Below are 23,528 nucleotides of genomic sequence, written 5' to 3'. Positions count from 1 at the left end.
GAGGCCTTCAGAGGAGGCTAAAGGAAAAGAAAAGCAATGAATAATTAAACTTTGTTACTGATGTTCTTGGCACTGTGTTAGCAAGCCAACAATGACTCTCCATTTTGGAGAAAACCCCAGCTCTCAAGAATACATTTTGTGCTATGAAAAGTTGAGCTTTACATAAAGAGAGACTGTGAGCTAAATCGAGTAGGTAAGAAACATCTACCTTGACCCTCCTCTGTCTTGAATATACAGTCACATAATTTTTTATTGATAGACTGGACCTATCGCTGGAGTATCTGGCCTATTTACTTCATTTTCTATAGCTATTTCTAATTCCTGTTTGCTCAAAGCAGTGAATCTACTACCCCCTCTCTCTGCACACCCCCGCTGTGCTAGGAATCAAACTCAGGCCTTGCACCCGCCAGACAAGTGTTCTACCACTGAGCTACACAGCCATCCTTTCAGCATTTTTTTGAGGCAGGATTTAGTTTATAACCCAGGCTAGCATGGAACTCTTGGTTTCCCTGCCTCTGCCCCTCGAGGGAGGAGTTGTAGGCATGCAGCAAGCAGCCCCGTGGTTAGCGCCTTTAGTATCTACCTGTTCTTTTCTCTAGGCTACACCACTTACCTCAGCCAGGGAATCACAACAGGAAGCAGAAGAAGCAACGGAAATTTGAGATGATTCCTAAGCTAGACATTCAAAAAGTTCCAGATAAACATCAACTCCTGCCCTCCTCCACAACAGAAGACTGGAGTTTGAATTAATTAGTTAATATTAGCCGGAATTCTGCAGTTAGCAGCGATGAAAAAGTCACTATTATCATAAAAAGATGCACTCCCAGTTTCTGTAAACAGTTTCAGCAAAGTCATGACAGAACTCGACAGCTAGCTATGCATGCTCATGCTGTGCCTTTGAAGAAGCAATGTGCTAAGAACAATCTCCTAGGGTTGTTTTTGTTTTTGTTTTTGTATTATGGTCAAACCCTCAAACTGTCATAAATTAATGTTAACCTGGTAACTTTTAAGTTAACCACAAAGAGTGGCTGACAGACATACAGAAAATACACAACATTTTTAACACAAGCCTTCAATCTAATCCCAACATAAGTCTACTTAACACCAGGTTTCCGAACCCATAACTCATATCGTTAACAAAAGCAACTGGTACAAGGATTTGATGACCAAAATCAGTGATGACTACACTGAAACTTAACTGCAATAAATGAAAATCAACAAGGTCCTATAAAGAAAGATAGTTCCTCCATAATAAAATCAATACTGCTTTTTAGAGGCATAAATAATGCAAAGCAGGTCCAGTGTCAACAGCAAATTTCCCCCAAAGATATAAGGTTCACAATCGTAACCACAAAACAGCATCGAGTACAGCGTCTACCGGTAGATGAGGCATCTGCCTCTGAGATTGACTTTCAGGAGTGCCCTGTAGTGCACTGTATGCCCCCTCTGCACCCTCCAAGCTCACAGTCCACTGTATGCCCCCTGGGCACCCTCCAGGCTCACAGTGCACTGCATGCCCCCTCTGCACCCTCCAGGCTCACAGTGCACTGCATGCCCCCTGGACACCCTCCAGGCTCACAGTCCACTGCCTGCCCCCTGGGCACCCTCCAGGCTCACAGTCCACTGCATGCCCCCTGGGCACCCTCCAGGCTCACAGTCCACTGCATGCCCCCTGGGCACCCTCCAAGCTCACAGTCCACTGCATGCCCCCTGGGCACCCTCCAGGCTCACAGTGCACTGCATGCCCCCTGGGCACCCTCCAGGCTCACAGTCTACTGCCTGCCCCCTGGGTACCCTCCAGGCTCACAGTCTACTGCATGCCCCCTGGGTACCCTCCAGGCTCACAGTCTACTGCATGCCCCCTGGGGACCCTCCAGGCTCACAGTCTACTGCATGCCCCCTGGGCACCCTCCAGGCTCACAGTGCACTGCATGCCCCCTGGGCACCCTCCAGGCTCACAGTGCACTGCATGCCCCCTGGGCACCCTCCAAGCTCACAGTGCACTGCATGCCCCCTGGGCACCCTCCAGGCTCACAGTGCACTGCATGCCCCCTGGGCACCCTCCAGGCTCACAGTGCACTGCATGCCCCCTGGGCACCCTCCAGGCTCACAGTGCACTGCATGCCCCCTGGGCACCCTCCAGGCTCACAGTGCACTGCATGCCCCCTGGGCACCCTCCAGGCTCACAGTGCACTGCATGCCCCCTGGGCACCCTCCAAGCTCACAGTCTACTGCATGCCCCCTGGGCACCCTCCAGGCTCACAGTGCACTGCATGCCCCCTGGGCACCCTCCAGGCTCACAGTGCACTGCATGCCCCCTGGGCACCCTCCAGGCTCACAGTGCACTGCATGCCCCCTGGGCACCCTCCAGGCTCACAGTGCACTGCATGCCCCCTGGGCACCCTCCAGGCTCACAGTGCACTGCATGCCCCCTGGGCACCCTCCAGGCTCACAGTGCACTGCATGCCCCCTGGGCACCCTCCAAGCTCACAGTCTACTGCATGCCCCCTGGGCACCCTCCAGGCTCACAGTGCACTGCATGCCCCCTGGGCACCCTCCAGGCTCACAGTGCACTGCATGCCCCCTGGGCACCCTCCAGGCTCACAGTGCACTGCATGCCCCCTGGGCACCCTCCAGGCTCACAGTGCACTGCATGCCCCCTGGGCACCCTCCAGGCTCACAGTGCACTGCATGCCCCCTGGGCACCCTCCAGGCTCACAGTGCACTGCATGCCCCCTGGGCACCCTCCAAGCTCACAGTCTACTGCATGCCCCCTGGGCACCCTCCAGGCTCACAGTGCACTGCATGCCCCCTGGGCACCCTCCAAGCTCACAGTGCACTGCATGCCCCCTGGACACCCTCCAGGCTCACAGTGCACTGCATGCCCCCTGGGCACCCTCCAAGCTCACAGTGCACTGCATGCCCCCTGGGCACCCTCCAAGCTCACAGTCTACTGCATGCCCCCTGGGCACCCTCCAGGCTCACAGTGCACTGCATGCCCCCTGGGCACCCTCCAAGCTCACAGTGCACTGCATGCCCCCTGGGCACCCTCCAGTGCACAGAAACCTTCCTCAATCACATTCTCATCTCCAGACTCTCTCCCGTTCTGTTTCTCCTTCTGCATGCTGCGATCCCCACATATACATTGTATTCTCATATTTGGGTTGTCCTAGCTCCCTGTGGACACTAGGAGCTTTAGGGAAGCTAGTAGCAGATATTTTATTAGCTTTTCTAGCTATATAATTTAGCGTCATAACAATTTCACACATATTTACCTAATAAATGAGTAATGACACAGTCACATGTCGCGGGGAGCCGTATGGTGGTGCCCAACCCTTCCACTCTGCTGTTACAGACTGCATCTCCATGTGTATATGTGATTTCTTTCCTTGGTAAGAGAACAAAATACATTTCAAAAATGCGTTGCCCACAGCTTCGTCATGGAATATGACCTCATAATGGCGAATCGTGATTGTTAACTTGACAAAAGTCAATCGAAGAGACGAAGGCTCTGTGCGTGACTGCAAGAGCTCGTCTCTGTGGAGTTAGTCGAGGTGGAAAGACCTACCCTGAATGTGCACGGCACCATTTCCCGGGATGGAGCAGTGGCTCTGCAGCTGAGCAGACCTGGCCTCAGTTCTCAGCACCCACGTGGTGGCTCAGAAACTCCGGAACTCCTGTCTCACATGACACATCTAACTCATGTCAGCACTCACACAATAGAATACATGTTTTTAATTTGAAAGAAAGAAAGAAGGAAGGAAAGAAAGGAAGGAAGGAAGAAGGAAGGAAGGAAGGAAGGAAGGAAGGAAGGAAGGAAGGAAGGAAGCAAGCAAGCAAGCTGAATGCAAGTGCTTACCTCTCTCTCTGCTTTCTAACTGGTTACAGTGTGACAGCCTCCCATGGCCTTGCTCTCCTGGCCATGATGGACTGAAGGCCAAGGTGAATCCTTTCTCCCTTAAGTTGCTTTTGTCCGGGTATTTAATCACAACAACGGAAAAGAAAAACTCATACAAGTGGATTAAAGCAAGACACAAACTAAGTTAGATGTTTTCAATCATCCAGGGTGCCGAACTCTGGTGTCTAAAGAAAGCAAATTGGCAAATGTTCTTTGTAATTTTTAAAGATGGTTTGGGGACACACTTGCTGAACTATTTATACTGTATCTTACCATGTGACTCAGAGTGTAGGAACAAATCAACAGAGTAAGAAAGACTGTCATCTGGAAATTCCTCAAAATGGTACTCTGCAATGTAGCATAGAACTGTGCCCAGCCGGGCACACTTGATGACAGAGCCATGACTACCTCCGGGCAGCTATGCTCCAACCCAGGTGGATAGTCTGTGCCCAACACACAGTGCATTTCAGCAAAGACCTGAGAAGACCTTTAAATATTCCTACAGTGTATGTTTGAATATGAAACATGCCCCCACAAAGGTTCGTGAGTTGAAGACATGGCATTCACATCATGGTGCTTTGAGAGCTGACTGGTTCACGAGGACACCAATGAGTTCTTATGGAATGGGTCTTGAGCAGGTGGGACCCATTGAGAAAGCAGTACCGACTGCTCAGCTCCCTGTATACCATGAGGAAGGCACCTTAGCTCTGCCCTATGACTCCTCCATCATGGTTTAGCCTCACCAGACTCCCAGCAATGGAATCAGCCAAGCAGGGATGGAAACTTCCCCCAAAACATCTTTCTTCCTCTAAGTGGCTTTTCTTGAGTATCCTGTCATCTTGATGAGAAATGGCTAACGGCATTCGGCAGAAGCTGAGGGATTTCCTTGCTAAGATACCAGCAAGTTCCCAAAGACTCGCTGATGGGAAGTCTTCCAGTTAGACAGAAGAACCCAAGGCATGAGTCATTATGAAGAAATACACATGAACATAAAAAGAAGCTGCGTCCCACCACGCCATCTAAATAATCGATTTAAAGTGGATCTGGGAGCTAACCTCGAGAACGAGCGCTACAAATGTGTTAGGGGAAAACAGCAGGGACTTTTATGACTTGGGTTTGACAATAGTTCTACGGTTGGGACTCCAAAAACACAAGCAAACATCAACAAAAATGGACAACAGGATCTCTGAACGTAAGAACACTTGTGCAACAAGGAAGACTCTTAATCAAAAGAAAGGGTGGCTTAAATAATGAGAACAAATATCCACAAGCCATGTCTGATGAGAAACTAGCAGCTTGCACATGAACACATGCACACCCTACATCGTGACTCCAGATACTTAATGACAAGAACAAACTCTCTACGGTGTGATGGAAGTAGGAGAGCATGGGGGAGCCAGGCGTGGTGTCAGCCAGAGCCTGAGATGTTAAAGCTCTCCTGCTTCACTCGGGAGTTCAAAGACCTTAGCTACACGGTGAGCCACACGAGACAACAAAGTAAACCGAATAAATGAGGAAGGGGCAGTGGGTTAAACATTTTAAAGGAAGTACACAGTGGGGGTAGGGAAGTGGCTCAGCAGTTAAGAGCGCTCACTGCTCTTCCCAAGGACCCCATGCCTGCCTATTCCTCCAGCCTAAGGTGGAGCCTTCTTTTAACAGGGTACACACCTGCACTCACAGATGCGCACCACTTAAAGGAAAATCTGGAAACGGACACACACAAAAGCCAATACACACACATGATCTTCTCAGTACCATTAGTTAAGTAATGAAATCAAGTTAAGTAAATGGAAATCAAATCCCCAATGAGATAGCCCTTCACAGGCCCTGGGACAGCTAATAATAGCTTTTGAAAAGCAAATAATATGAATTAACAAGAACGAGGTGAAGCCAAACCCCACACACACTGGCTAGTCGAATGGACGTATATACTACAGTTAGTTAAAGATCTTCGCGATACACTTACATGTATGGACAGCTGTTGTCAGCTCTGGGCTGCTGTGAATTATGCTGCTGTGAGCACTGGTGTTTACGTATCTGAGTCTTGATTTCAGCCCTTTGGGGCACATTCCCCCCAGTAGAGGAGTGAGGGACCATCAGAGTGTTCACAATTTTCACGGTTTTCCAATGAAATCTTGGAGGAATTGAAAGTGTAGTTCGGTGTTAGAGCATTTGCCTAGCATTCCTAGCCCTGGGTTCAATTCCAATGCTGCAGGAGAAATCAGTACAGCTCAGGCAGGTGGCTGACTCCCCTTTCCTGGTGCTGTCCTTCAAGAGTGCTTTCTGGCCAGCATTTACGTAAGGCTGCTTGTTGACAAAGGCTTTGTTGAGGCCACAAGGAAAACCCAAAGAGGAAAATGAGTCACTTAAGCCACCAACAAGGCAAGTCTCCACCCCAAGAGACATCATCCTTGCCACATTCAATCCCCAGACCACACAGTACACGCTGAGGTCACTAACAAGTTTCTCCTAAATAGATTTGACTTTCCTAGGGGATGCTGTGCTAGGGTCTGACCTTCAGGTCCCTGTGGTTGCTGTGTCCCTTGCTCACTTTTCTATCTCCAGTAAGCAGAGTTGCTTTAGAGGCAACTGCACTCAGGTATCACCGATGTTTACAATGCAGGGGACACCTCCTGAGAAGAAAGGGAGGCCCCTTTTGTCCCCCTCAAACACATCCGGGTCCAAGCTAGGAAAACCTGAAGTGCCCAGGCTAGCAGAGATGTTAGGAAATGCTTTTTCAGTTGTACTGTGTCTCCTTGTAACTCAGACAGGAACCCATGGGGACTGGGACAGTCTGTGTGACAGAGACAAAACATCCTTTCAGATCTACTGCCCATGATCAAACTTGGGAATGCCAAACTTTTCCTTTAGGATAAACGACCCTCTGAGAAGAGTGTCAGGCCAATCTTCATGAACAGCCACTATGAGGTAGCCCTTCAGGGTCCCAGACTTGCTTGGGCAGGTGTGCATGCTGGGAGTATCATGATAATGGATAATCTTTTAAGAGGCCAGCTTATTGTGTGTTGGGTACAGGAGTCAAAACACTAGATACATAAATTTCCTTTTTAAATTAATTTAAAAAACCTATGATGATTTTCATATCTAATTATGACCTGTTTTGAAATTTTTTTCAACATACCCAAAATTGTATGTAATTAAAACTTACTTGTAGTGTGACTGCTTACTATTTCATGACATTATTGAGATTAGACTCTGCTCTTCTGTAAGTTACTCCATATTGAACAGAACAGTGGTTTTCCGGGCTGTGCACAGCCCTAGGAGACTCCATTTTGCAGGTTTTGGACTCCATTTTGAGGAATGACTATAGCCCCTGAGTGGACCCAGAATGGCACCGTCTGCCAGGGACCACTCACCCTGCACAGAGATAAATTACTGACTCCTGGGAGAGAAAGGGAAATATCCTATAGGTTTACTTAAAAGAATTGAGCCTGTGAGGGGCACATGGGTGTATTAAGAATCTATCCAAAAAAAAAAAAAAAAGTAAGTCCCAAAACTTTTCAGTCACAGCAGAGGAAAGGTGTGACGCCTTCCCCTGAGCTCCACCTTGGGAAGAACACTTCAATACCATGGATATCAGCCTATCCCCTGATACCTGGCACGTGTGGTAAAGACTTCCTGGCTGTTCTTGGTTCTTTGTCCCTGCTCAGTGCCCTGCTGCTGTTGTGGCCCACTCAGTTACCTCCTATCTACCTGTTTGTCCATTTGAATCTGGATCTGACCAGCTGTTTCCTGCTCTTGACTTACCTTGACGTTCACCTGACAGCTAAGCTCTATAGCTTCTCTTTCAAACCAACTCCAGCAACCCCAACAGTAGCTCCAGGATAACACCCTAGATTTCCTGTACACCGTGTTATACGGGAGTTAATATTGGCAATTAAAATTGGCATAAAGGAACTCAAACTCACCAAGGTAGACGGATTGTGTCACTGGAGCCATCAGTGTGAATGTGTTGTTCTTCAATCGTTTCTGACACTATGGAAAGGCGGATGTGCTTGCCTACGTTTCTTGCCTAGGGTGCTCACGTCAATAATCCTCACCTCAGGGGAACAAGGAAGGCCTGGCTGCTTTCCAGTCATGAAAAACAAAGATCCAAGAGAGACTAGGAATATTGTTCAAGCTTACATCTAGGAAATGGATTTGCTCTAGGGGACTAAGCCTCCAGTTCCATAGGCAGGTGGACAGTCACCTGCCAAGGAGATACAGAGATTCTGTAACATTTGTTCCTGGCCCTTGCTGTACTGAGGGGTCTCATGAGGAGGAAGATCCAATTACTGGTGGCTTCACAACAGCTACCACTACCCGTGGGCCTTGGGCAAGGTGGTTTCTTAATCTTTTTAACCCCTCTCCCCCGGTTTTTTTTCTGAGATAGCATTTCTCTGGGTAGTCTTGGTTGTCATGGAGCTCCATCATGTAGACCAGGCTGGCCTTGAACTCACAGAGATTCACCTACCTCTGCCTCCTGAGTGCTGGGATTAAAGGTGTGTCATACCACTGCCCAGCTGGTTTCCCTATATTAACTGTAAGATTAAGGTCAAGCTGAGATAACATAGAGCTAACCTCAAACAACTCAAGTTAAAATGTCTTCTTGGAAATTTCGGTAAGTCACTAGATGGAAATTCCTTCCAGGCCAAACATTTTATCCTGTTCTTGCCTTCAGTGTTTGAACAACAGTTAAACCTGGACCACTAATATCAAGCCCACGCTAAAGTGAGAGACATCCCAACACATGACCCAGATACCTGGAAAATCTCCACAAGGCCATGGAACATATGGGAGACTGCAACATGGTTTGCTTTTCATGATTTTTGCAATGGTTCTTGGTTTTGTTATTTTTGATGATTGCTCCCGAAGGCAAGGTTATGATTTGGGGCTGGGGTGTGTGTGTGTGTGTGTGTGTGTGTGTGTGTGTGTGTGTGTGTGTGTATTTTGAACACTACTCTCAGAGGCACTAGAGAAATCTTTTTTTCTTGCAGGCATAAACACTTGCTGGGAAGTCCCTGGATCATCTTCGTGAGAACATCCTTCCCCAGCTAATTCAGCATTTCTTCCAGGGGCCCTTAGCCTCTGCAAACAGCCTACAGAAAGAGTGCTCAGTTTCTTATGCTAGTGAGGCATGCTGGCTTTGGGCATATCTCTAGTTTGTCCTTCCTCTAAAACTCTCAAAGCCACACGTGGGCATGGAAAAGATGATTTTACATTTAAAACCCACCCTTAAAAGTTGGCTTACCTTTCCTAGCTTGTAGAGTCACCAGTAGAGGCCTTGCAGCTGCATGTTGAGCACACACACAACCCCTACTCCTTCCGCTGCAGTGTACCAGACTCTGACTAATCTTCACTGATTGGTGATTCACAGACTCAGGAGATTTGCACAGTCTGCCACCTCCAGCACCAGCATTCTCCCCAGAGACTCTTCTCTGGCAATGAGCCCCCATTACCTGATCACCCCTCCTGCCTCCCACCTTCTCGGGGCTCAGAAGAGCCAATGCATTGAGAGTGTCATGGCTGGACCCTCTCAGCAGTTTGCTGGTGCTAAAAGACAATAGGGTATTGTTTTCAGAACAGGGGCTTTAGAATCAGACAGGCCATCATGCGTGGTCCATGTGCAAATTCCTTCGAATGTTGGCTTATGGCCAACATGTTTTTAATTTCCTCAACCCTTGTTTTTCACATGTAAAGTGGGAGAGATAATTCCTTAAAAATATTGTGAGGATCAAATCCCATGGGCCACATAAAGTGTGTTAAACCTAGAAAGGGCCTTGCATAAGGAGGTCATTATTATCAATATTGCTGTCATTAGTGCTCTTAGACTTAGCCCCACTCAGCCTTTGGTGGCTGCAGCCTCCCTGTGAACAGCCCCAGATTTGTACACAAACTCCCCCAGCCATTCCTTCCTTGCCTTTGTGACTTGACAGTGGTGTTTCTATGTACTTAGAATCCTCTCCCTCTCTCCATACCTTTGCTTACCTATCTTCTCTTCCTGTAGGTCTCAGCTGTAGGCAGGACAGCCTTGCTGAACCTGCTCTCTCTCAGACCTGTTTAGATTCCCCCAATGCTGATAAGTATTGTATGTCTTTGTAACATTGTCCACAATCGCAATTAGACTCTTAGGAATTTTATTATTGTGGTAGTGTGAATGAAGATGCTCCACATCAGCTCATATGTTTGATTTTGGTTCCCATTTGGTGGAACTGTTTGGGAAGGATTAGCAGGTATGGCCTTATTGGAGGTATGTCACTGGGCAAGGGACAGTCTTTAAGGTTTTAAAAGACTTCAGAATTCCCAATGTAACTCTCTCTGTCTCCCATTTGTAGATCAAGACACATGTCAGTTGTCACACACCTTTGCTAACTATCATGGACTCTAACCCTCTAAAACAGTAAATCCAAAGAAACACTTTCTTCTATAAGATGCCTTAGTCATAGTGTTTGGCCACAGCAATAGAAACCCTAAGACAAGTATTATGATGTGTCTACAATAAGATGATAAGAATTATAATGACCGTGGCAACCTCATTGCCCAGGAGATGGCTTATCAGATAAGACTTATTGGATGAAGAGGAGAGAGGGAGAGGGAAGTAAAGGGAAAAGAAGGGGAGGAAGAAAGGGACTTGGGGGTCTTTACTGACCCTCTAAAGCAAACCAGTCTACACTTGAGCCATACTAACTTAGTTCAGAGAAGTGACTTCTGGATCAACTTGCCTACATAGCATAACGTAAGACCTCTTCCCTAATCTTGGTGGAGCCCAACACTACACCAAGCTCCTCCAGAGTCTTTCTGAGATGACCTGCACCACCATGTGACTTCAACCACGCATTGCTTGAGATCTACTCTGTGAATCCTTAGCTCTCAGCTAAGCCCTAAGACTTAAGGACATTAGATTCACACCCCACTGCTCAGGTCTTCCCCTCTGCTGAGCAATGGGTGGCCTTTGCTAGAGAAGGGCTCAAAGCTCCTAGCAGTACTTCTGAGATGACCTGGGAACCCACATTTCCAGGCAACACCAGGACAACACTTCTCGCAAATTCCTACCAAGTGCCTTGAATCTCATTTAAACAACACTAATTATTCAGGAAGTCTTACTTGCTTGAGGTCTACCTACCCAAACACACACAGCCTTGACTCCTGTGCTGTGCTAATCACCAGGTGTAGCTGTTTCTGTGTCAAAACCCACACCCAAATCAGAACAGCCTAAATAACAGCCTTGTAAACTCATTCCAACACAGTTCAGGTCACCTCCCACCCCATCTCCAGGTCTCTGACATCACAGGAAAGTAAGGAGCATGAACGACAGCCATCCCAGAACTCTCCAAGATCATATGTGAACCAAACCCAGAATACTCCAAGATCATATGTGAACCAAACCCAGAATACTCCAAGATCATAGGTGAACCAAAGATGTGGCTGTTTACAGTAGCTAGTGGTTCAGCTTGTGGTGGGAAAGCCACATGCTTTCTAGGATGGATGGCCTGTTACTCAAGTAGTCGGATTGTGTGTGAGGGATAGGGAATGAACAGGCCTAGAAGGCAAGAGAAGACCAGATAACTTGCATCCTAGTTGAGAGGGATGCCCCAAGGAAGCTAACAAAACAGAAGCTGAAAGAGGAGGGTGGGAGCAGAATATCCAGTGTGGCTACAACTTGAAAGAGGAGAGTGGAGGTGGGACACAGTGACAGTGGGGGCGAGGAGGGACAGGTTGAGCAGCCATTGCCTGGGGAGGCACTTCGTGCTGTGTGCCAGTATGTGTGTGGTGATCCATGCTTACCCCATCAGTCTTGGAAGCTTCAGTAAAGTCTGCATTGTGTGTTTTGGGATTATTGTTTCCACAGGCCAGTGGGAGCCGGATTTCTCTAGGTAGGTATGGGGTAAACAAACAGACCCCACAAGGAGGCCTAGATTGAGAACATGTGATGCCTTATGTGTTAGTCTGGTTGGAAGGGATGTTTGTGTGTGGTGTGTGTGGTGTGTGGTGATGTGATGTGGTGTGGTGTCATGTGGTGTGCACACATGGGTGGGTTCAAGTACCTGAGGAGGCCAGAAGATGTTGGATCCTCTGGAGTTACAGGTGGTTGGGAGTCAGATGCTGTGGGAGCTGGGAACCAAACTCTGGTTGTTGGGAGGAACGGCAAGCCCTGACAACTGCAGAGCCATCTCGCAGTCTCATCAGAGACAGTTTTATTGGCATAGACACTGAATAACAAAAACATGAAAATTAAAGTCACGGTGACTACCACGTGGTGATTTTCACTCATCACGTTTATGCTTTCTTGTAAAATACAGTGACCTTTAGTGTGAAGTTCAGCTTTAAGGCCTCTTATTTTAAGATGCCTCCGTTATTTTTTTTTTTTTTTTGGTTCTTTTTTTCGGAACTGGGGACCGAACCCAGGGCCTTGCGCTTCCTAGGTGAGCGCTCTACCACTGAGCTAAATCCCCAGCCCCCGTTATTTTTATTGTATGTGCATGGGTGTTTGCCTGCATGTATATCTATGTGAGAGCGTCAGTTCTTAGAGTTACAGATGGTTGTGAGCTGCCATGTGGTTTCTGGGAATTGAACCCAGGTCCTTTGGAAGAGCAGTCAGCGCTTTCAACTATTGAGCTCTCTCTCCAGACCCAAGACACCCCTCCCCTTTTTATTCTCTCTCTTTACACACACACACACACACACACACACACACACACACACAGAGAGAGAGAGAGAGAGAGAGAGAGAGAGAGAGAGAGAGAGAGAGCGCGCTTTTACCTTTATGCTATCCTGTGTTGTGGAATGTACCTCCACAGACTCATAATTGAATTCCTGGTCCACACTTAGGCCTGCTCTTTTTGGGAAAGTCTGGAAATGTTCGGAGGCATGGAGGGAGAAGGCCCCTGAGGGTAGGACTTGGGGTATCTTGTCTCTGGTCTCTTCCTATCTGAATTCCTTTGCTTCCTGTCCCCTGAGACACACAAGACTTCTAGCACAGGCTCCTGTATCTGTGCATAGGGCCAGGCCACCTTGGGCTGAACCTTCAGAAACAAAAACCTTCCTCCCTTAAGTTACTTCTGTCCGATATTTGGTCACCGGGATGAGGATAAATCTAACTTTGTATATGCACGTTCTTTACCTGCAAATACTCATCTAGCACCAGCTCTTCCCCATCGCAATCCGTGAACTGTCCGGTGGGATGAGGATGCTTTTAAGCTGAGATCTGGGGAAACATCTGAGGAAAAGGAGAATCTTGGTCTTTGCCAACTCAGGCCACACCTACGGCAGCTGCTGTTGCTTCCTTGTGGCTCAGCGAAGGGAGAGGGAGTGGAAATGGATGAGCCAGCTGTTCTGAAGAATGTTTTTATGTCTTTTCTCGGGAAGACAGAGAGGTCAGAGGGAGTGCTCTGTTTTGGTGGGAGAGCCCTGGCCAGCGGCACACCCTGTGGGCTGCATTCCACATTCACCCTTATAATTCAAGAAACCAGAGCTCCAGGCCAAGAATAACAGCTTGTGATTTGTAAGTGTCAAACACACCAGAAAGCAGCCAGGGTACAGGGACAGATGCGGGCATGGTATTCCTGTCTACGATACTGGAAGCCCCTTCCACTTTAGAACATGTGGTTTTTCTCTGCTTGGGACTGATGGCCCCGATCAGGAAAGTGAGTCTGTAAGGGCTTCAAGCCAGAACATCAGCCATAGTCACTTTAAAAATAAACTCTGTGACTGTAACCCTGGCTGAGTGTGTGCGTTTGTGGCCTTGGACTGAAGACACTGGTGCAACCAAGATTTATATTCACCAAAAATAGTCATTTCGATGTCTGGAAAGACAGCCAAGGTCAAGTTCTCACCCGGTTGCTGTGTTCTTCTCCAGGAGACCAAACAGACTTCTTGGTCCTTGAAATCTTCATTCAACAAAACGTATTGAGGACTATTTATGCAGCAGACTCAACAGGGGACAAAACAGACCAGATCCCTGTTCTGGAGGACCTTAGTGAGCCTCATGGATATAATAACAAAGGCCCATCAGAGGGTAGGTTAGAAACAACATTGCTGGGGTGAGTGGCACGGGTTGGTGGAGCTTGCCGCCAATCCTGGTGGCTTACATTTACTCTCTTGAGTGTGTACGGTGGAAGGAGAGAGCTGTCTTCTGAAGACTGTCCTTGGATTTCCACATGGTGCGCACGTGCGCGTGCGCACGTGCGTGCACGCACGCACACACACACACACACACACACACACACACACACACACACACACACAGAAGACTTTGGTCTCACAGCTTGAAGTCGAGTCTGAAATCTTAGGGCCCACAGGGTTGTGCCCTCCAAATGCTCTAGGGAAGAGTCTCCCTGGTGTTCATGGCACTCCTGCCTCCAGCCTTTGTCTCTGTCACACATGGTCCTTTCCCCTGTGTGTCTACATTTTTAAATCTCTCTCTTCTGAGAACCCCAGTCATGCTGGCCCACCCATGTCTGCTGACCTCATCTTAGCTAAGTGCGTCAACCAAATCTGTGTTCCCTAAGGTCTTAGAAGGTCTGAGGTGGGCATAAATTTGAGGGGAGAGTGTGTTTAGCCACATAGGTGAGAAACAGTGAACTGGTAAACAGGAAATACAATTAGATATAGGGCAGGGTGTTATAGCGAGTCTAAACACGACTGTTTGCTACGAGTTTTCACCTCTATTCTCCTCACTGGTACTCTGGGTCAAGATAGAGTGAAGCAGAAACAAAGATTAAAAAAGAAAAAAAAAAAACCCTCCTCTTGCTGGGTTGCTGTGGGAAGATAGATGCTGGGCACGTGGGATGCACTGAAATTCTTTTGTCTCTCAGAGCCCGAATTGAAGAGTGTGAGAAGTCAGTGTGCCAACATCAACAGAGAGGAGAGGAAAGCATAAAGATTTCCCAAAGCGGAGGGAGCAAGAATGGGTAGACTGTTCTGGATAAGCTCCCTGTACCTCCAGACTCCAGTACACACAGTTCTCCACCCCATCAATAGTTCTGGGTCCTAGTCAATGGCGTTGGCCAGCTCTGTGGAGACAGAGCAACAGATGGAATTAAATCAAACCAACTGGAATGTTCCTCTGAGGTCAGGGTGTGGTGGAGGCAGTACCACCATGCTATATCATGGCAGATGGTGACAAATCACAGGCTCACTGTCTGAAATAGCAGGGTTGCGGTAAAACTTTCAACTGAGGACCACAGAAGACCTCCCTGAAAAGATGGTCGCCAAGATGTGGTCTGTAAGATGGGAAGATGGGTAAGACCCTCGAGCTGAGGAGGAGCAGGTCTGGTGGGTCTCTGATAGGAAGGTCAACAGCTGGTCAGTGGATGCACCAGGAAGGAACATTCATCTGAGGACTTGTGAAGTTTGTGGTCTCTTCCAGACTGTTTTGTGGAAATCCTAAGTAAGCCATTGAATGGTTGGGTCCACCAAGAGCTGCAAGCATAGATGAGGGAATTCTCTCAGGAGTTCATGAACCACAGTCAAGGTATACCCATCACACTTAGGGTACACCCATCAGGGTTGGGGTACACCCATCACAGTTGGAATATACCCATCACAGTTGGGGTACACACATCACAGTTGGAGTACACCCATCACAGTTGGGGTACACACATCATGGTTGGGGTACACCTATCACGGTTGGGGTACATACATCATGCTTGGAGTACACCCATCATAGTTGGGGTACACACACCACAGTTGAGATATACACATCACAATTGGGGTATGCCCATCAACAGTTGGGGTACACACATCACAGTTGGGGTATACATATCACATCACTTGTTGGTATATGTCCATCACAGTTGGGGTACACACACCACAGTCAGGGTACACACATCATGGTTGGGGTACACACATCACAGTTGGGGGACACACATCACAGTCAGGGTACACACATCACAGTTGGGGGACACACATCACAGTCAGGGTACACACATCACAGTCAAGGTACACACATCACAGTTGGGGGACACACATCACAGTTGGGGAATACACATCACAGTCAGGGTACACACATCACAGTTGGGGTATATATATCACAGTCAGGGTACACACATCACAGTTGGGGGACACACATCACAGTCAGGGGACACACATCACAGTTGGGGGACACACATCACAGTCGGGGGACACACATCACAGTTGGGATACACCCATCACAGTTGGGGTACACCCATCACAGGTGGAGTATATCCATGATAACCCGGGTATCCTCATTTCAGTTGGTCATGAAGCGGGAGGCTTTACTTCTATAAAGCAACATTTTCCCTGAAAACTAACACAAATGTTAATTTTTTAAATGTTGGAAATTCATCAGCAACAAAGAGTGGTACATTTGCACAAACGATGTTCTAGAAGTGTGTCTCCCTGTCCGTTCTCATCCTGCATGTTCACAGGGTGCATTATTTGAACTGCCGCATCATTCTGGGTAGAGCAATAGACGGAGTTACAGTCGTGACTGAGCTGATATGAAGATGAGGTTGCAGACTCTGGTACTCAGAGCAGAAGACGGCTGGGGCTAACATCTGAAGGGAGATCCAGAAAAACACAGCACTGAGGAGCGGGGAAGTCATCGCCAGGAATGTGGCAGCCTTTTAAGCTGAGAAAGCCCCTGTGGATTTCCCTCAGAGCCCCTGGAGGGGAACACAGCCAATGCCTTAGTTTTAACCCAGTGAGCCTGGGCTGAGATCCTGGCATTCTAATATAATTATGCATTTGTGTTCGGAAGACACCAAGTTTGTGGTAATGTAATGTAATAAGCAACACAAAACCAACATACTTACATCGTGGGTCACTGTGACGATCTCAAGGCTTATCTGTAGTAAATGGGTTGCTGCTGTTATCATTTGTAGAAAGGAACCAAGGGTGATGATCTACTTAACATTAATGCACACGCCTGCGCCCCACCCCTGGCAGCTTGTGAGCCTGGGAATGGGGAGCAAAAGTGCAGCCTTTAGGAACGACCCAAGAGATTCTTGACTGTACCCTCTCTTGTGAGGTCTAGTGATAACTTGTGGTCTCTAGCACCACAAGTTGGGGGGCTATACTCTGGGCCCATGGTCCCTTGGCCTGTGCCCTATGTCAGGCTGCCTTAGCCACCACAAAGGCACACCACAGCCTGAGACAGCAGCCACATTGCCTGATCTGAAGATGCTTTTTTCTGCCTTGTCATTGTGAGTACTTTCAAAACACAAAGGTGTGCGTCCCAGCATTGCTGGCCGGCCAGCAGCTGGCAGAGCTCTGAATGTGTCAGAAATGAGCTTTGCTGTCTACCACATCAGCCCTGCCGAGCAGGAAACTTGGGGTGCTGCAGAGGAAGCTGCCTCTTCTCCAGGGCTCCCAGGGGATCCCAGGCACTTCCAGGTTTGATGACCTTTGTACCAGTGCACTGGACTGGGTACCAAGTGGCAAATGCAGGTGGATAGGCCCCTCTTGCTGGACTAGAAATATCCTGCCTGTTCTTGACACCCTGTGAGGCAGTCACACAGGATGTAATTAAACAAATACCAAGAAAGCCCACTAAATAACAGGACTGAGCCCAGAGGTGGTGCAGTAGGGATAGTACAGGCTGAGGCTCAACCTCACAGAGCAAGCTAACAAGACCAACATTCTCCGATCACTAGCCAGTGAGACCTGCCAGGTTTTGAAGTCTTTGCTTTGGACTCTAATTTGTATACCATTTGCCCTGGAGGCTGGTGTGCAGATTCTGGGTGAGGACGCTGCAATATTTCTGATGAGCTTCCCATGTTTGAGGCTGTTGGAATAAGGACCACACTTGGTTGGAGTGACAAGGTGACAAACCCCTTATAGCAGTTCGGTATCCATTCTAGGATTGGAACAGGTGGCAGGGACCAGCCTTCTCACAGGAGAGAAAACATGGAACTTTGAGGGTCACAAGGAGACCTGGGGCCTCCAGCCCAGAGCTTCCGTGGGCCCCTTCCACTTTATCAAGAGGCACAAGCTAAAACCTAAGCCAGAGGCAGCCGCCTTATTATCTCTGGCCTTAAAAGCATAGACACACATACACCCTTGCAGACTCCCTACATGTAAGGGAAGCTCCCTCTGGTCTAGCCTTTGATAGAGGAATAGCTGTCAGTCTGCGGTGCCTCTCTGTGATAAGGAAGGGGACCCCCGGGGCTGGGGATTTAGCTCAGTGGTAGAGCGCTTACCTAGGAAGTGCAAGGCCCTGGGTTCAGGGGGAAAAAAAGAACCAAAAAAAAAAAAAAAAGGAAGGGGACCCCCACTGTCCTGGTGAGGGCCAGAGGGAGGGAGGTGGCTCTGGATGCTAGCAGCCCCTCTGAACTTTTTCTTTAACAATAAAGAAATCTCTTATAGCCAAGGAGAAATAGGAAGCTGGCTTTTCTTGGCTTTGTTCCAGTCCGGGCAGCTGGAATCTATTGGACATGTTCAAATAGTCACTCTCCCCTGAGATAGGGCAGCTGGGTAAAGCCAGCCACTTCATTCAGAACCACCCCAGCCCCACCCCACCCCACACCCCACACCCTCACCTCCACTCCCCATCCCCCACCCCACTCCCCACACCCCCACTCTGCTTCCCACTTCAGGGCTGAGGGCTGGGCCCTGACAAGGCAGCCCTCACCTCCTACACCTACACCTTGCCCTGCTTCCTGCTCAGGGTGTTAGAATTCCCCAACACTTACGAGGTCTTGTTTCTTTCTTTCTTTGTTTTTGGAGAATCCTCACACTATATCAATCATATTAAAGGTATCCACATCAATTTTATCTAGTGTTTGGCCCATGAATAAGTAGTGCTTGTTAGTAATCTAGCTTTTATAAAAAAGTAATCTGACTTTTATAATTCTGCCTTAAGCAAGCTGGAAAGAAAAACAGGCTTTATTGTTTAAGCATCGTGATTTTGTTTATGAAGTCCCAATTTATTCATGAATTTGTCATGCTATTTTTTTGTAGGCATTTGGTTGTGTCTACTTAAATTCAATTGTGCTGTTTTCTTTCTCTGCTTTGGAGCACCTCACAAATGTTACAGGGATCTAAAATGTGGCCTTAGACTGGCCTGATCTAAGAAATGGCAGGTGATGCCAGGGCGGGTGCTATAGAGGCTGCTTGGGGACCCTTACCAGCACTCCCCACACTTCACTTCCTTCATGCATTTTCTTACCTCTAGGGACCCAGTTTCAACCAAGAATTGGTTTCCATGGTGACAGGGAATGTCCAACTAGGGAAAACTTGGCAGAAACATCGGGTCTAGGAGCTTTGCTTAGGACTAAATTTTAAATACAGAAGGTGGAGTGCGAAATGGATAAAGCAGGGAAATTATGCAGTGGTCAGGATTGAAGGAAGGAGAGGGGGAGGGGCAGAGGCCAGAGCAGGGTGGCTGTAGCTATGCACAGTGCCAAATGGTTCTCCCTCAAAGCCCCGCCCTGACAGCACTGCTCCTCATTTGCTCTCTAGACAAATCATTTCACATCTGTGTGTCTGCATTTTGTTGGTATTTTAGCCACTGCTAGGTTAAGTTGGTTGCTAGAATCAAGTGTTTAGCACAGGGCTTGGCACACGTTGGATACTCAGATATAATTGTGTATGTGTGCGAGCACACTCAAGAGTGTGGTGTACATATGTGAGAGTGCACACCTGTGCCCTAGTGTGAAGGCCAGAGGAGGGTGTCAGGCATCTATCACGGTGTTCATTATCCCTTAAGACAAGACCCAAGACTGGACCCAAAGCTTGCGGTTTGTCTAGGCTGGCTGGCCAGGCTCCGGGAATCACCTGTCTCTACTCACTGGCCCAGAACTGGAACTACAGGTACTTGTGGCTATGCCCCAGTTTCTCACATGGGTGCTGGAGATTGAACTTGTCTTCATAGTTGTCCTATAAACATGTACATACATGATACATGTATATGCGTATGTATAAATGCTTACTGAGTTTTATCAAAATATCAGGAATTATTTTATTATAAAAAGCACAGATCTAAGATCACCCTTAGTGTCTCTATCTCATACAGTATGGAAGAAGAAACCTCTTTTTTTGTTTGTTTTATGTGTTTCACTATGTATCTCTCCCACTTGCATCGGGCTCCCAAGAGCTGAGATAATGGAGACTATGGGAGTGTACACACATGCAACTTTCCAAACCATTCAGATGAAAACGAGGGCCCTTAGCATGTACGGCCCTCACCATCTCAGATACAGAGCCAGGAGCAGACCCTTTCCTAGAGCGTGCACTAAAGAAAAGTTGAGGAATACAAATAGCAGTCTGTATTGGAATGCCACCTAGGAGACAGCAGGGCTGGTGACTGTGCAGCAGTTAGAACCAATGTATTGAGCGTGTCATTCTCAAACTGGCCTGTGTATTGAGCCCCTGCCTCAGGGCTCTCCTCAAGATGCTGGAACCCCTTGAGGGTAAGAGACAGGGTAGGTTGCCCGAGGTTTGATGAGTCAGGCTGGGAGGCATCAGGAGCAGGTGTTGCTTCCATTCCCACACTACTGGCCAGACTTAGTCCATGCTCCCTCTGAATGTGAGGAACTTCAGAATGGATCCAGAAACAGCCAGTATGCTCCTAGGACCTTGCCTGTCTCCCCCTCCCCAACACTGGGGTTACAGACAATTGTGGCCCTGACCCCCTTTGTACACTGGTGTGGGGATTCAAACTCAGGCCCTCATACTTGTGCTGCAAGAGGGCTTGCCCATTGAGCCGTCTCCCTAGTTCCACCTATAAACGTACAACCAGGGACAAAGTAATAGGCCATCACCACAGTCACTTTAATGCACAGTCAAATTTAAGAGGTGCTCTCCTGGGGCAAATGGGGAAGAAAGAAAAGTTTCAAAACCAAAGAAAGCAAGAGAGGAAGCAGAGCCCATCATCTGTTCCAGTGGAAGAAAGGCTGTGGGTTTACAGGCACTGTGGTGCCCACCCACTCAGATGCACAGATAGGCGGTGCAGGCTCCCACCCGCCCTTCCAAGTCCGCCCACAGCGCCTTGCTCAGGCCTCCGGTCCTAGTCCACCCACTCCAGTCTGCTGGGCAACTACTTGCGGGGAAGGTTTTCAGTGAACTCATCACAGTGTCTAGGGGAGGAACAGAGTTGTTGGTTGGACTTCATCAAATCAGAGCTACCCTGAAAAGAAGAAAATAAGAGACAGGGAAGAGAAAATCCCCCGTGGCTGTGAGTACAGTGACTGTGTGACCTTGGGCAGATAGCTTAGGCTCTCCGAACTTTCTGTTTCCTTGTCTGTGAAATAGACACAGGATTGTTCTGACCTCAAATCCTTGTCATTTGTGTTTAATGAGTCCAAACATTCAAGGCACTTAGAGTGCCCCCATTCATGAGTCTGAGGAGGTAGTCCACTGCCCACCCAATAGGGGGAGGAAGAGGAGCCTGATAGAGACAGGCAAACTTTCTCATGTACTGTGGCCAAGGCACTTCAAAGTCAGTAAACATCAGAGGGTGACATTTAACTTTCACACAACAAACGGAGCATCACGGTGCTAGCCCTGTACAGACTGGGGCAGGAAACGGGTGAGCCGAAGAGTTGACATGGGTGACTTTAGAAGTCCCACAGTACCAGGTGGAAGCTGTTATTTTGAGGGGAAATCTTATGTGTGCGTTGATGTCAGGGAGGCCAGGGGAAGAGTGTGAGTGGGTGTGTTTGTGGGGAGAAGGAGTATCGATGTCTTGGTGTATCACAGAGCTGCTTGGTAGTATCTGACTCAGTTTGCAAGCAAGAAGTGACTGCTTTGTTGCATTAAAACTTCCATAATTCAAAAGATACAGTGCAGTAGCTGTGTCACGGTGAGATTTCAGAGATTTAGAGGAAACAGATCTTTTGGTGGACAAGGCCCAAAAACCCTGCCAGATAAGACCAAGAGGAGACAGACAGTGGAATGAGCTAGCTTCCGTTTTATCAATCAAAGTTCAGATCCCTTTCTTATGGAAATGGAACAGATGACAAGATGATGACAAGAGATTGGGGGCCAGCTTGTGGGTAAGCTAGGCCTGTGATTCCTTCTCATTAATCACTCTCAGAAGGTGGTCAAGAAATGGAAAACAAGACAGGCTGTCAACTATGCAAACGTTATAACCACAAGGGAAGTCACTGTGGCCCGCCCTCCCGCCCTCCAGGTAACTATAGGCTTTGGCCCAGAAAGCTGAGGTTCCCTTCCTTCTATTGGCAAGACCCAGGTTCTAATCCTTCCCTCTGCATGGCTTGTGGTCCCACCATAAGGAATTCAGGCCCTAGACACTTGTTTAGATTCCATAAGGACCAGTCTGACCCATTGTGAGGGGGTTGACATGTAGAAAGGACAATCCAACAAACCGTGGATAGCAAGTCACTTACAATCCTCCCTCACCTTGCAGCTAGGCAGACACCTTTTGGTCAGATACTCAGTTCCTATGGCCAGAGCTGGGCCTCTTATTACCTCACATGGTCTGGAAACTGTCTTCTTCCAGCTACTTCTTACAATTGAAAGGTATCTTAGAGGCCTGAGGGGCATGACTAGGAGCTTAGAGATGAGAGGAGGTGAGTACAAGGACACCTTGGGAAGGGATGATGAGGACCCAAGGGTGCCCAAGTCCAACCTCACTTGAGGTCTAATTAAGCTTCTATACTTCTCTGTGTGGGATGACACTCACGCCATTTGTCATGGCCACCAACCCTGGGAATTTCACCTCACTCTCTGCTACTTCCCAGAAGATATTTTGGATTTAAAAGCATTTTTACGAATTAATGCATTTACTTGATGTCAGGTCATACAGCAAGGGTGGCCTTGAACTCTCTATAGAGCCAAGACTTGACTTGAACTCAGGATCCCCCTGCTGCTGCCTGCCAGGTGCTGGGATCACAGGACAGTCACGTTACAGCAAGGCCGCTCTCATATTCTTCCTGTCCCTGGAACGACATCCTCTCCCTTGCCTTTGCCTAGAAACTTCTGCCTCTCCTCAAAAACTGACTCCCTAGGGTGTGCTGCTCTTTTGAAAGACCAGGATTTTTGTCATTGGGGGGCAGGGGTCTTGCTGTTGTGGGAGCCACTGAGCTCTGATAGCTGACCCCCAGGTATAGTTACCATTGAATAAATGCTCAGTGTTGCACAGTTGGTTGGGCAAGCCCTGTGACCTGTTTTCTGGCAGGGTCAGGCTGGGTTTGTACAAATGTTCCCCAACCAGGTTCTAATATTGGTGAAAGCATCTTTGTGGGCACAGGCGAATGTACTCATCGGTCTTTACTCGTGTTCCCAGTTATCCAGCTGTGGACATGTGTTCCCTTTCATTCCTTTGGCCTCAAGAGCCACGGGAACCACCAAGCGAGAAGCCTCAAGAAGAGGGCATTGAAGACGGTCAGGACTTTTCAACATTTGGGTGTTTGAGAGGATCCTTAACCAACGCTCTGTGGTGTGGAGTTCTCAAGTTAGAATCTGAGAGATGAGGCGAGAAATGGAGAGGCAACAAACCCACGTTAGCTTCTTTTGATCAACTTCATACAAGTGGGAGTCATCTGAGAAGAGGAAACCTTGGCTGAGAAAATGCCTCCATCAGATTGGCGTGAGGGAAAGTCTGTGAGGCATTTTCTCAATTTATGACCGAAGTGGAAGGCCCACGGTGGGTGGTGCCCCTGGGCAGGTAGCCCTGGACTGTATACAAAAGCAAATTGAGCAAGCCAGA

General features: G+C 48.1%; 1 long non-coding RNA gene across 1 annotated transcript in view; it reads right to left on the bottom strand.

The window, feature by feature from the left end:
* Positions 1 to 9,816, bottom strand: part of LOC134479711 (uncharacterized) — a 34,176-nt gene extending 24,360 nt beyond the window's left edge. Inside the window, exon 1 of the long non-coding RNA XR_010053353.1 lies at positions 9,147 to 9,816. This is a non-coding gene — a long non-coding RNA (uncharacterized LOC134479711). The remainder of the gene's footprint in view (positions 1 to 9,146) is intronic.
* Between the last annotated feature and the right edge of the window lie 13,712 nt (positions 9,817 to 23,528).

This window comes from Rattus norvegicus, chromosome 7 (assembly GCF_036323735.1).
Source record: "Rattus norvegicus strain BN/NHsdMcwi chromosome 7, GRCr8, whole genome shotgun sequence".
NCBI lineage: Eukaryota > Metazoa > Chordata > Mammalia > Rodentia > Muridae > Rattus > Rattus norvegicus.
This window is presented reverse-complemented; position numbering and strand designations above follow the sequence as displayed.